The sequence below is a fragment of the Canis lupus genome, chromosome 32, assembly GCF_048164855.1.
Source record: "Canis lupus baileyi chromosome 32, mCanLup2.hap1, whole genome shotgun sequence".
Taxonomy (NCBI): domain Eukaryota; kingdom Metazoa; phylum Chordata; class Mammalia; order Carnivora; family Canidae; genus Canis; species Canis lupus.
Genome location: NC_132869.1, coordinates 32,233,682 through 32,246,200, shown reverse-complemented (window position 1 = coordinate 32,246,200; position 12,519 = coordinate 32,233,682). Strand labels below are relative to the sequence as shown.

Here is a 12,519-nt window from a genome sequence, read left to right as displayed (position 1 = left end):
ATGGAGGCATACACATACTGGGGAAAGGGGTATTCTCTTGGATTTTGCCTTGGTCAGAGAAGCTAAGTGAACAGCCATTGCCTATGTCATCAAAGACGGTTGGTACAACACCCCTGAGTGCTGGGTAAGCCCGTCAAAATGCTACAGTTTCTTCATCAAAATGACACGTAAATTTTCCAAGGAACAATATAGCATTGGGTCCACACCGATTTCTGTAGGTTACGTTTTCTAACCCCAGAAAAAGGGGTGTTGAAGGCTTATGGGCCTCTGAATGAAAGTACCATGTATTTATGTTCCTCCTGATAAGTTTATAAATATATTTCGTCTGCTGGCATTAATGAGTAATATGAAAATGTTTTAAGGTGTGTGTGTGTGTGTGTGTGTGTGTGTGTGTGTGTGTGAAGTGTCCATGGTATTCATTGGATCTCATTTTAGTTCTTCAGGCTAAATTGCTAACCATAGCTGTGGTCAAGTGGCTTCCTAGCTGGATTTTTTTCTCCATTTCCTAGAGGTCACTCTCTCACATAGGTGCTAGTGAGCAGGGATATGACCAATGCCAGGAAAAAGGCCAGGGGATTTAAGTTAAATTTTTTTTTTTTAAGATTTTATTTATTTATTCATGAGAAACACAGAGAGACAGGCAGAGACACAGGCAGAGGGAGAAGCAGGCTCCACACAGGGAGGCTGATGCGGGACTTGATCCCAGGTCTTCAGGATCACGCCCTCGGCCTAAAGCGGCACTAAACCGCTGAGCCACCTGGGCTGCCCCTAAAGTTAATTTTTTTTTTAAATTTAAATTGATTTAAGTTTGATTTTATTTAATTTCTTTCACTGTTCTGGAATTTCTCTAACCTAAAGTGGCAATATCTACTATCCACAGATACCTAGTTGTTTCTTTTAATTAAGACTTTAATTTTTTTTTTAAGACTTTAATTTTTTTTAACAGTTGTAGATTTACAGAATAATTGAGCAGATAGAATTCCATCTCTCCATATCCACAAAACTACAACCCCTCCACTTTCCCTATTATTGACATCTGGTGTTAGTATGATACATTAGTTATAATTAATGTACCAATATTGATACATTATTAACTGTAGTGCATGATTTTCATTTAAGGCTTACTCTGTATTGTACACAGGTCTGTGGGTTTTAACAACTGCATAACAACATGTATCCACCATTACAGTTTAATATAGTATAGTTTTTACCCACCTAAAAAACGTTTTTTTAAAGACCTATTAACCCGTCCTCTCCTTCCCCCAGAATCCTTGACAACCACTGACCTTTTTGCCGTCTCTGTAGGTTTTTCGTTTTCCAAAATTTCATATGGTTGGAGTCATACAGTATGTAGCCCTTTTATACTGGTTTCTTTCACTTACCAATATGTATCTAAGGTTCCTCCATGTCTTTTTGTGACTTGATAGCTCCCTTAGATAAATGGCTAGGAGCATGATTATTTGGATTGTATGGTAAGACGTGTTTAATTTTATAGGAAACTGCCAAACCATCTTCCAAAGTGGTTATATCATTTTGGATTCCCATCAGCAATGAATGAGTATTCCTGTTGTTCTACATCCATTGCCAGAATTTGGTATGGTCAGTTTTTTGTACTTTAGCCATTCTTTTTTTTTTTTAATATTTTATTTTTATTCATGAGAGACACACAGAGAGAGGCAGAGACACAGGTAGAGGGAGAAGCAGGCTCCTTGCAGGGAGCCTTACGCCCTGAGCCGAAGGCAGCCACTCAACCGCTGAGCCACCCAGACATCCCATACTTTAGCCATTCTAATAGGTGTTTTAATTTGCAGTTTCCTTATGACATAAAATGTTGAGCACCTTTTCATAGGCTTATTTGCGTTGATTAATCTTTTTTGGTGAGATGTCTGTTCACATCTGCCCATTACTAAATTGGGTGGTTTTCTTACTGTTATTATAACTGTTTTAAGTGTTCTTTGTATAATTTGGATACACATCCTTTATCAGATACGGTTTTTGCAATTTTTTTCCAATCTGTGGTTTGTCTCTTTATTCTCTTAACTGTCTTTCATAGCAAAAAAGTTTTAAATTCTAATGAAGTCTGCCTTACCAAGTTTTTCTTTCATTGACTATGCTTTTGGTATTGCATCTAAAAACCTCACTGCCAAACTCAAGGTCCCAAAGATTTTGTCCTATGTGATCTTCAAGAATTTTTATAGTTGTACATTTTACACTGAGTTCTAAGATCCATTTTTAGCTAATTTTTGTGAAAGGTTTAAGGACTGTGTCTAGTCATATTTTTGCACAAAGGTGTCCAGTTGTTTTGTAAAAATATTTTCTACTCAAAGTATTAATGTGGTGTGGAATTTTTTAAAAAGACTTTTTAAAAATATTTTTTTAAGTAATCTCTATACCCAGTGTGGGGCTCAAACTTACAACCCCGAGATCAGGAGTTCCATGCTCTACTGATAGAACCCAGCCTGGTGCTCCATAAAAAGACTAATTTTTTTAAAGGATTTATTTATTTAAGAGAAAGGGTGGAGAGAGAGAGCGTGTGTAAATGAACTAGGCCATAGGCAGAGAGAGAGAGGGAGAGAGAGATTCTTTTTGTTTTTAAGATTTTACTTATTTATTCATGAGACGCAGAGAGAGAGAGAGAGGCAGAGACACAGGCAGAGGGAGAAGCAGGCTCCATGTAGGGAGCCTGACGCGGGACTTGATCCCGGGACTTCCAAGATCATGCCCTGGGCCAAAGGCGGGCGCTAAACCGCTGAGCCACCCAGGGATTCCCCTGGAGAGAGATTCTTTTTCAACTTTATTTTTTTAAAAGATTTTATTTACTTATTTATTCGTGAGAGACAGAGAGAGAGAGAGTCAGAGACATAGGCAGAGGGAGAAGCAGGCTCCATGCAGAGCCTGATGTGGGACTCGATCCTGGGACTCCAGGATCATGCCCTGAACCAAAGGAAGATGCTCAACCACTGAGCCACCCAGGCATCCCCCGGAGAGAGAGATTCTTAAGCAGACTCTGTGCTAAGTGGGGAGCCTGATGCAGGGCTCAATCTCACAACCCTGAGATCATGACCTGAGCTGAAGCCAAGAGTCTGATGCTTTAACTGACTGAGCCACTCAGGTGCCCCTAAAAGATTTTATGTTTTTAGGGCACTTTTAGGTTCACAACAAAATTGAAAGGAAGAAAACCGATTTCCCATAAACCTTCTGCATGACACACACATAACTTCCCTAAATCATCTCCACCAGAGTGGTACACTTGTTACAGTTGATGAACCTCTATTGACATGTCATAATCACCCAAAGTTCATAGTAGCTTAGGGTTCATTCTTTATTTTGTGTATTCTATGGGTTTGTAAAAGTGTATAATATCCATCATTATAATATACAGAATATTTTCACTGTCCTAGAAATCGTCTGTGCTCTGCCAGTTCAGCCTTCCCTCTCACCCCAAACCCTGGCATTGTTTTTGTTTGTTTGTTTTTAAGAAATGAAAATGAATAAAATAATTTGTGGGGGTGATTTTGAAAAGCGATTTTCCTAACATTCTCAGATGTAATTAGAAGCATTGTTCAAAGTCTGAATTTCCTTTTCAAAATGATTATATTAGGTCATTAGGTGGTAATCAACAGATGCTTAATTCTTTGAGATATGTAATTGAGTATTAGGATGTGCGAGCTAAATGTGGCACTGGGCATATGACAGTTGCGTGTGGTAACGGGGCTTGATGGGAGATCTAAATTCAGAATTTTTGAACTAACACTAAAGTTTTGTGGGTTTTGTTTTAAAGATTTATTTATTTATTCATGAGAGACAGAGAAAGGCGGAAGCAGGCAGTCTCCCTGCAGGAGCCTGATTCAGAACTCCATCCCTGCACTCCAGCATCACGCCTAAGCTGAAGGCAGACACTAAACCTGAGCCACCCAGGCATCCCGAACTATCTCACTAAAGTCCTTTGCCACTTGCCTTTTATTATTGTGCAGGGTATTAGTTATGTAGATTTCTTGGTGGCCTTCTCTGGTGTTTGCTGCTTTTTTTTTTTTTTTTTTTTTAAGATTTTAATTACTTATTCATGAGAGACACAGAGAGAGGCAGAGACATAGAGCGAGAAGCAGGCTCCCTCCGGGGAGCCTGATGTGGAACTCAAACCCAGCCCAGGATCAAGACCTGAGCCAAAGGCAGATGCTCAACCACCGAGCCACCCAAGTGACCCTGGTGTTTACTTCTTATTACACTTGTTGAAGACTATCCAGAAGCTTGAGCTGGCAAAGATTGACTAGAAAGAGAAATCCTGGGTACTGCTATAGTTGAATGATTATTTCCAAATCTGAATATCTGTTCTAAACATAATAAAATGCTGTCCTGGGACGCCTGGGTTGGCTCAGCAGTTGAGCGTCTGCCTTTGACTTAGGGCGTGATCCCAGATTCCTGGGATCAAGTCCTGCATCAGGTTCCTTGCATGGAGCCTGCTTCTCCTCTCCCTTCCTGTGTCTCTGACTCTTTCTGTGTCTCTCATGAATAAATAAATAAAATCTTAAAAAGAAGAAACCCAAACAGGAAAAACTTTTAAAAAATTTAAAAAATAAAATGCTGTCCTGAGACACTATTTCTTATATGGCCTAAATAGTAATTGTTAGTTTGAATCCATTTTCAGTTGGCTTTATTAACTGTTCCTTCCTGGACTTCTAGGATACCTTCCATAACCGTAATTGATATTTTGACCTCTAAATATTCTGGTCATGTAAGGTATGATGCAAAAACTGTTCAATAACTCCATGTTTGGTGGGTTTTATTTGCCTTTTCACTTAGTTAATTAATAATAGACACAAGGAACAATCTGTTTCTGTGAAAGCACTTAGGTTTTCCAGAGATAGATGCTCTCCAAATCAATCATTGTGTAAGCTCACTTTGTCTTTAATGGGATCCATCTGGTTAATACTTGTGTTTCTTGAGTTTCATAGATGATGGGATCATAAAGCTAAAAGAAAACAAAGATGATCTAGTTAGGCCCTTTGATTTTACAGCTGAGATTACTGAAGTTCAGAGAGGCTAAGTGATGCTTCAAGATGGTATAGCTAATGAATGAGCCTGGAACCCAGATCTCCTGATTCCTGTCCAGTCCTGTTTCTCTGATAATACAAGAATTAATTCATTGTAGTTAATGAAGAAATTATGATCTTACAAGAAGTACATTTTCTGGATAATTTAAGTGGACTATTAAACTACAATATAGAATTCAGGTTTTTGGTTGAATTCCTAACTTCTGAAATGTCCAGTATTTCTTAAATTGCCAGGTGTCACTGGGTCTTTAGTTAAGAGCATATTTGTCATTTTTTCACATTCTAAATAGAAATTGACCAATTAAAAAATAATGAAGATACTATAGTCCATATTTAGTAAGCACATATTCGGCTGCATTAAAATGAATCTTAATGTATTTTTTTGCACAGTGGAGATAATCTGTTAATATTTAATGTCAAAGCAACAGTGGAATTCTGCTTTATGTGGTGGTGTATTTATAAAACTAAAGTGGAGTGTTATGTAAAACTAAAAGTACGGATTAATTTAATATGCATCTGGTGAATTCAGGGGCTTGAAGGATGCACATCTGTTGAAAAAACAAATCATAGAACTATTCAGAGCTTCGGCATCTTTAAATCTGTGTGCTTTGATTCTCTTTAACTGTTTTCGAAACAGTCTTTAATGGATTTAGACAAGGCTGTTTGCTCTAAGGAAGCAACTGTGAAGCCATTTATGATGATGCTATTAATCCTTTTATTCTCCACAGTATTTTGATACGTTGGCATTTTTTTCAATTTAGTTATTGGGGAAGGAAGAAGTTAAATGATCACCATAACAAGCTTGTTGCAGAACTGTATTTAAAAAAAAAAAGAGGGACCATAGTTCCTGATTTAGATAAATTAGAAATACTTTAAAGTTCTGACTTCTAATTTGAATCTGCAATCAATGAAGAAATAACCACAGAGTTCCTACTGTTTATTCATCATACTAGTGCTTTAGGAATATAGAAATTGACGATAAGATTATTTTACCAAGTTGGAGAAACAAGACTTAAAATGGAAGATTGAGAGTAATACAATCCAATAAGTAATTAAGTGCAAACTTGGTGATATAATCTGTGAATAGGAATTTGGAGGGGAGAACATTAAGTTCATAATTCTGACCGGAAGGAGATTGAAGGTAAAGTAGTAGATCTCAGCTCTCGCAGCTCTTTAGAATCACTTGGGGAGAGTTTTCCAGAATAAGTTGAATCAGAATCTCCAGGAGTGGATCCATCTGTAGCTTGTGAAAAGGCTTTTCCAGGTGATTGTAATGTGCAGGCAGTGCTGGAAACTACAGGCTTAAAAGATAGTTATAATTTGAGTAAGCAAGAAAGTGTTTTTGGGCAGCAAAGCTAAGCAGAGAGGGAGAATTTGGCACAGTCTTTGAAAAGAGTAATCCAATCCAGACCCCTGGGTGTAGTTCAGTGGTTGAGCGTCTTCCTGTCTTCCTTCATTCAGCTCAGGGCGTGATCCTGGGATCCTGGGATTGAGTCCTGCATCAGGCTCCCTTATGGGGAACCTGCTTCTCCCTCTGCCTATGACTCTGCCTCTCTCTCTCTCTGTCTCTCATGAATAAATAAATAAAAATCTTAAATTTTTTTTAAAAGTAATCCAATCAAAGCTGTCTGCGCCAATTAGAGAGTAGGGGAAAAAAGCTTAAGGAGGCAGAATGGGGTCATATGTAAAAGTAGTACTTCTCAGTGTGATTCCTTAACCAGAGCATTAGCATCACCTGGAAATTATTATAAATGCAAATTTTGAGGCCTGCTCTAGATTTACTGAATTGGAAACTGTAAGGGTGGGGTCCTCCAGTCTGTTTTAACAAACACTCCAGATGATTCTGATGTACACTACAGTTTTGAGAAACAGCTGTTAATAGAGGATAATGAAAGGCAGAGGAAGTTAGATTTGATATTGGCAATAAGTAGACTCCCATTGAAGGTTTTTTAAGCTGGGGAGTAACAGCATGCATTTGTATGTCTGAAGGTAAATATGTGCAGAGTCCTTTGGACTACTAAAAGGAATAAAGGACACCAGTTGAGGCACAGACATAATCAAGTGGATATACTCAAGGAGCCATGAGGGTCTGCTCTAAGGAATTATTAGTGAAAACATGTAATAGTAATAGTGATGGCAGTTTGAGTGTTTATAAAATGGGCAGTATGCTAAATGCTTTGCATACATTATCTCATTTTATTTTCACAACAAGCACTGAGGTGTGGCCATTATTACAATTTTACAGATTGAGCAATGAGGCAAAGAAAGGAAGCTACCTCCAAAGTTCACACTGCGGATAAGTAGTAGACAGAGATGTCAAGTTCAAGTATCTTTACCTCTAAAACCTCTTTGGAAGAAAAAGCTAGTAATATCTGGAGACCAAGAAATAAGACTGACTCAGAAAAGTTTTAATTCTAGGTGACAGCAAGGGGAAGTCATTATCAGAAGAGATAAATAGTGCTTACACTGGGCAATAGGACAAGTCAGACCCCTTGAAACTTTTGTAAAAGTGATTGTGAGAAATAACCGATGGAAATTTTTGTACTATGCTTTTTAGGTATAAAATTTGAAGTAATTTGTGATAACCTGAGTTTTCAGGTCTTATTTGACCTTTTGCTCATGGTGACTAAGTTAGAAGAGCCATCTCATCCAGCTTTTAAAAATGTCTTTTAGGGGCAGCCCCGGTGGCTCAGCGGTTTAGCGCCGCCTGCAGCCCTGGGCGTGATCCTGGAGACCCGGGATCGAGTCCCACGTTGGGCTTCCTGCATGGAGCCTGCTTCTCCCTCTGCCTGTGTCTCTGCCTCTCTCTCTCTCCTCTCTGTGTATTCTCATGAATAAATAAATAAAATCTTAAAAAAAATAAAAATGTCTTTTAGATTTTAGAGTAGATAAGTCCATGAATAAATTATGCTTGAGAAGCTTTCATAATACTACTTTTCTCTCTCTAAAGAAATATTATGACTTAGAAAAATGTCAGAAGTATCTTCATCTTAAAATGGGTGTGGGGTTTTTGTTTTTTAAATTTTAATTCAAGGTAGTTAACATATAGTGCAGTATTGGCTTTAGGAGTAGAATTTAGTGATTCATCTCTTACATATAACACCCATTGCTCATCCCAACAAATGCCTTCCTTAATGCCCATCATGCATTATTAGCCCATCCCCTCATCTACTTCCTCTTCAGCAACCCTCAGTGTGTTCTCTTAACTATAGAGTCTTTTATGGTTTGCCTCCCTCTCTGTTTTTATCTTATTTTTACTTCCCTTCCACTATGTTCATCTGTTTTGTTTCTTAAGTTCCACATAGGAGTGAAATTATATGATAATTGTCTTTGACTTATTTCACTTAGCATAATACACTTTACTTCATCCACGTTGTTGCAAATGGCAAGATATCATTCTTTTTGATGGCTGAGTAATATTCCAACACATATATATGTATATATCACACACACATACATACCATATCTTTATCCATTCATCAGTCAATGGACGTTTGGGCTCTTTCCATGATTTGGCTAGTAGACACTGCTACTATAAGCACTGGGGTGCCCCTTTGAATCAGCATTTTTGTATCCTTTGGCTAAATACCTAGTAGCACAATTGCTGGGTCGTAGTATAGTTCTATTTTTAACTTTTTGAGGACCCTCCATACTGTTGTCCACAGTGGTTGCACCAGTTTGTATTTCCACCAACAGTGCAAGAGAGTTTCCTTTTCTCTGCATCCTCGCCAACACCTGTTGTTTCCTGTGTTAATTTTAGCCATTCTGACAGGTGTGTGGTGGTATCTCATCATGGTTTTGATTTCCCTGATGATGAGTGATGTTGAACATCTTTTCACGTGTCTGTTAGCTATCTAGATGTCTTCTTTGGAATCTTTACTTTGAAAAAAAAAATTGTAGAGGGCATGTAGCTTGTTCAATTGGTAGAGCGTACAACTCTTTTTTTTTAAATTTTTTTTTTCTTTTTTAGCATACAACTCTTGATCTTGGAGTTGTAAGTTCAAGCCCGATGTTGGGTATAGAGATGACTTAATAAAATCTTGAGGTGCCTAGGTGGCACAGTTGGTTAAGCATCTGACTCTTGGTTTTAGTTCAAGTCATGATCTCAGGGTCATGAGATCAAGTCCTGCATTGGGCTCTACCTTCAGCAAGGAGTCTGGGTTTCTCTCTCCATCTCCCTTTGCCCTTCCCTGTTCCACCTCCCTCCACCCCCGCTCACTCACTCACTTGCTCTTTCTCAAATAAATCTTTCAAAAAATAAAATATTAAAAAAAATAAAAATAAAAATTGTGACAAATGTACATAAAAATTTCTATTTTAGCTATATGTAAGTGTATAGTTCTGTGATATTAGGTACATTCACATCGTTTGTCACAATCACCAGACTTTTTCATCTTCCCCAAATAAAATGCTATTGAACGTGGGTGTACAAATATCTGAATTCCCACATTCACTTTTTTGGACGTATACTCAGAAGTAGAATTGCTGGGTTATGTGGTAATTCTGTGTTGAACTCTTTTGAGGAATCAACCATATGGTTTTCTACAGCTGCTGTATCATTTTACATCCTCATCAACAGTGCACAAGGATTCCAATTTCTTCACATCCTTGCCAACACTTTATTTTCTCTTTCTTTCTTGCTTTCTTATTTTCTTGCTTTCTTGCTTTCATTCATTATAGCCTTGCTGCTAGGTATGAAATGGTATCTTATGATTTTGGTTTGCATTTCCTTAGTCATTAGTGATGTTGAGTGTCATTTTGTGTTCTTATTGGCCATTTGTATATCTTCTAAGAGTGTGATACTTTTAGCTCTTATACTTAGGTCTTTGACTGTTTTGAGTTGTACAGTGTGAGGTTAAGGTCCAGCTTCATTCTTTTGCATGTAGGTATCCCAGTATTATTTGTCTGTTCTTTCCCCAAAGAATACTCTTGGCTTTCTTGTTGAAAATCAATTTGTTATAGGTGTATGGGCTTATTTCTGGACTCTTTTTTATTCTGTTGATCTGTATACCTTTCTTTTTTTAAAGATTTTATTTATTTATTCATGAGAGACACAGATAGGCAGAGACACAGGCAGAGGGAGAAGCAGGCTCCATGCAGGGAGCCCGACATGGGACTCGATCCCGGGGCTCCAGGATCATGCCCTGGGCTGAAGGCAGACACCAAACCGCTGAGCCACTCAGGGATCCCCAATCTGTATATCTATCTTAATGCCAGTACCACAGTGTTTTGATTATTGTAGTTTTGTGGTAATTTTAAAATCAGAAAGTATAAGTCCTCCAATTTCATTTTTCGAGATTTTCCAAAATTGTATTTTGGCTGTTTGTTGTCCCTTGCAATTGCATATGAATTTTAAAATGTTTTTAGTGGCTCCCCTATGGTTTGCATTATACATTAATAACATTGATCTAAGTCAATTTCCAAATAACACTATATTGCTTCATGATTTGTTCAGGTATCTTATAAGAGGATTCCCAATTTCTCATTCCTGTCCCTCATAACATTTTTGTAACTTGTTTATCCAGGCCATAGTCACCCAGTAAATTGTTACTATTGTTATTTTGAACCAATACTTGTCCTTTAGATCTATTTTAAAAAAATAATTCTACTTTCATTTATTCTTTCTCTAATGATTCTCTTTATGTAGATCCAAGTTTTTGATCTATGTCAACTTCTTTCTGAACTTTTTTTTGGTATTTTTGGCAAAGCAGGTCTACTGGTGACAAATCCCTTCAGTTGATGTTTGAGAAAGCCTTCATTTCTCCTCCACTTCTGAAGGATAATTTCATTGATAGAGAATTTGAGATCGGTAGTTTTTTGCTTTTACCAGTAAGTATTTCATCCTTCTCCTTGTTTGTGAAAAGAGATAATGTCTCTAGCTATGGGCTTATGATTCTGGACTTTTGCTTCTAATAACTTTGATTCTCCCTATCCCCCTTTTTCTCCAGTTCTCAGGACAGTGATTTACCCAGTGACCTTAGTTCTCTGGTAGATTTAAGAAGAGGTGTTTTTTTTTTTTTTTCTTTCCAGTTTTCTTTTAGCAGGAATCACAGTTCTGTGATATTTACATGTCAGAGCAGAAACTGGCAATCTGTATATGAATTTTAGGAACAGCTTTTCCATTTCTGGAAGAAAAAAAAAAGGCCATTGGATTTTGGTAGGGATTGCATTGAATCTGCAGGTCACTTTGAGTTGTACTGCCATAGCAATATTATGTCATCTAAATTGGACAACAGGATCTCTTTCCATTTACTTTGGTCTTCATTCATTTCTTTCAGCAATTTTTTCCCAGTTTTCAGTGTACAATGCTTACATCTTCTTAGATAAACTTATGCATAAATATATCTTGATTTCTTGATGCTATGATAAGTGGAATTTTTAAAGTATTCACTGCTGGTATATGGAAATATAGTTGATTTTTGTGCTGAGTTTGTTACCTGTAATAATTTTTTTGTATATATTCTTTAGGCTTTTTTTTTTTTTTTTTAAGATTTTTATTTATTTGTTCATGAGAGAGACAGAGAGACACACAGGCAGAGGGAGAAGCAGGGAGCCTACGTGGGACTCGACCCCGGGTCTCCAGGATCACACCCTGGACTGAAGGCAGCGCTAAACCGTTGAGCGACCCGGGCTGCCCAAGCTTTCTAATATAGGATCATATCCTCTGTGAATAGAGATAATTTTACTCTTTTTGCCAATTTGAATGGGTTTTTCTTTCTTTCCTTTAAAAAGTTTTTATATATTTTTTGCCTAATTGCTCTGGCTAAAACTTCCAGTACATTATTGAATAGGAGTGACGTTTGGGAGCATTGTGGTCTTGTTCCTTATCTCGGGGAGAGCTTTCAGTCTTTCACCATGGAGTATGCTAACTGTGGGGTTTTCATAAAAATTTATTATTTTGAAGAAGTTCTTTTCCTAGTTTATTTTTATCATGATAGAATTTTGTCAAATGCATTTTTCCTAAAGACTTATTTATCTGAGCAAGAGAGAGAACGTGAGCGGGGGAGGAGTCAGAGGGAGAGAGAGTATCTCAAGCCGACTCCCTTCTTAAGCGCAGAGTCTAATATGGGGCTGGATCTTACAATCCTGAGATCATGACCTGAGCCGAAATCAAGAGACAGACTGAGCCATCCTGGCACCCTGCACTTACTTACTTTTCCTTTCTTGCTTGCTTGCTTGCTTTCTTTTTTGCATCAACATTGATGATTATGGTTTTTCTCCTTCATTCTGTTAATGGGTGTATTCTATTGATTTTTTTATAGTTGACCCACCTGGGATAAAGCTATTTGTCATGTGTAATCCTCTTAACATACTGTTGGATTAGTATTTTGTTGAGGATTTTTATATCTGTATTGGTCTATAATTTTCTTGGGATGTTTTTATCTGGCTTTGGAATCAAGGTAATCCTGGCTTCACAGAATGAGTTAAGAACTATTCTGGATTTTGGGAAGGTTTGAGAAGGATTGTT

The 12,519-nt window shown here is 37.6% G+C and overlaps 1 protein-coding gene across 38 annotated transcripts in view; it reads left to right on the top strand.

The window, feature by feature from the left end:
• CSNK1G1 (casein kinase 1 gamma 1) overlaps positions 1 to 12,519 on the top strand; it is a 168,813-nt gene that overhangs the window by 5,391 nt on the left and 150,903 nt on the right. The window contains exon 1 of one of the 38 annotated variants that reach the window (XM_072809083.1): positions 2 to 124. The exons of 33 other annotated variants lie outside the window; for them this stretch is intronic. The gene's annotated coding sequence lies outside the window, so the exon portion shown is untranslated. Of the gene's footprint in view, position 1; positions 125 to 1,495; positions 1,595 to 12,519 lie in introns of those variants that run through there. 4 more of the 38 variants (XM_072809076.1, XM_072809078.1, XM_072809077.1 and 1 more) reach the window with 4 other exon arrangements.